General features: G+C 41.5%; 1 pseudogene; it reads right to left on the bottom strand.

Moving 5' to 3' along the window:
- Positions 1-2,218, bottom strand: part of LOC102246606 — a 12,369-nt pseudogene that overhangs the window by 9,772 nt on the left and 379 nt on the right.

The following is a 2,218-nucleotide window of genomic DNA, read 5'->3' as shown; positions in this document are numbered from 1 at the left end:
ACGTTGGAGTCCTCCTTCACTGAAGGAAGCAAGCCTCCCTGTTCGCATCAGCTGCCTGGCTGCCGGCCGCCATCTTGGCTGACAGTTAATTTGCATATCTCCCTGATTAGCCAATGGGAAGGGTAGCGGTCGTACGCCAATTACCATGTTTCTCTTTTATTAGTGTAGATGATATATACTCAAGGTTACAAGCTGTCTGCAAAAATAACTTACACAAAGAACCAGAAGGATATAAAAAGGGAATACTCCTTCCTGTGTTTTGTTCAGAATTTGACAGAGGTAATCTGCTCTGAACCTGCAAACAATGAAGATGACTCCTAACTAATTGGCTCTTTAAGGCATCTTGTCTAGCTTGCTGATTTTCGATACAACATTTGGAGGTGCCAGCGAGATAAGAGACAAGTGCCTACCCACACCTAGTCTTGGATGCCTGGGACTGATGGCCTCCCTGGCCTGGCTGCCAGGCCCTGAGATTCCCTAGGGGGAGGTACCACATAATGAAGCTGTCCAGGGCCCCAGAGACACTTCTCAGTGGTCTTGACAGCCAGACAAGGGACACCTGACATGCCCCTGCATTCTTTAGGAGCCATCAGAAAGAAAGCCTCCGGATGTGAGTGAACTCAAATTCAATTAAGGAATTTTGAGTTCACTTTTCTATCTGTTTGACTAGTCTTCTTGTACTGGGAGAAGGACTGGATGCAATCGTAACTTCTCTAGTGAGGTTCTCACCGAGACGTTGGTCGAGAATTCTGTCCTGGGGCGTGGGTGCCAGGAGTGCCCCCACGTCCATCAGGGAAGTTGGGCAGTGTACAAGTTATCTGCTTAACCCCCAAGAGTACTAGTCCACTGAAAGAGTGTGAGTGTGGATGTTTGTCTGTCTTGGCATAATTACCTGTTCATTAACTGGTCTATAAATATAAGTGTGAGAGCTGCTTTGTATTGTCCTGTGCTTTTGTGTACTTTTAACTGAGACAAATGTCTAGCTAAAAACATGAGTATTTGTTGATGTTTTTGTCTCTTTGTTTAATTTGGGGCAAGCCAACCCCACATTGGTGGGGGAGCCCAGTAGGGCTGAACTGCAAAAAAGATTGCAGAATGACATTAACCATCCTTCTCTTTCTTTTTTAGTATTAGCTTGCCAGAGAACTCTTAGCTAGGGAGGTTTCTATCTGTAAAGTAGAGACTTTAATTTGCTCTTTCCTGATTTATGATTTTGCTGTGTTGGGTTAAATTTTAAAATTCTAAGGTTAATTTAAAGGTACAAAATTTGTAAAGATTACAACCCAGGCAAGTTTACCACTGGGAAGGAAAAGTGAGAAAAAAAAAGTTAGCTCTAAAAAGTTAACTATTTCTAGGAGAGTGTAAAGTCATAAAAATGTCAAAGAGAAGTTTAAAACAAAGGGCTAATTTATTGCTAGCCTGTTAGTTACTGACTCTTACCTCTTCCTGCCAGGAGAGGGGGAGAGGTGGAAAGAAAAAAATTAGGAGGAAAAAAAAAGAAGCCAAATTCTGCTGCCTGGAGATGGAGGGCATGGTGGGGGAGTGGAGCAGGTAGACAGACAAAGGGACTTTTCAGAGAAGCCAGCAAAAATCAGTGAAAACCTCTCTCTCCCTACTCTCTTCGCTGACACCTGCGTTGGTCTCAGCCCACCTGCACCCACATAAAATAAATAAAAAAGGCAAAAATAAAAAACTAACATGATGTTCACAATTGTAGAACAAGGGGCCTAGGGAAGGGCTGGCCTGGAGGTCCAGAAACAGAAGCCACAGTAGTAACCTTAGATGTTATCTCTAAGGAAGAATGTAGTAGTTCAAATCCAAGCCTGCTCCTAGAATATTTTTCTTAATTAACTTAAAAGCTTTAGTGCATTGTTGGGTTAAATGGTAAACATCTCAATATTAAAAAAACAAAACAAAACAAAAAACCAAAACATTAACTGCTAGACAAATTTTAATTTACCTGCTCTTAGTTTTATTACAGGAGGAAGGTCTCTTATACTTTATTAAAAGTATATTTTCTTGAAAGTAAAAGTACATTTAAAGTGTGTTCATATATGTTCATCTAAAAAATGCTGGCTTTTTACTTTTTAGTAATCATTAAAGAATTAAGGTTTCTAGACACACACTCACACACACACAAACACATACACACACACACACCTGTTCCAAGCCTCTGACAGGGCTGAGAGCCGGCCCCCAGTGGACACACACACACACA

This window comes from Myotis brandtii, unplaced genomic scaffold (assembly GCF_000412655.1).
Source record: "Myotis brandtii unplaced genomic scaffold, ASM41265v1 scaffold1601, whole genome shotgun sequence".
Lineage (NCBI taxonomy): Eukaryota > Metazoa > Chordata > Mammalia > Chiroptera > Vespertilionidae > Myotis > Myotis brandtii.
Note: the sequence above shows the minus strand (reverse complement) of the source record. Positions and strands in the feature narration are given on the sequence as shown.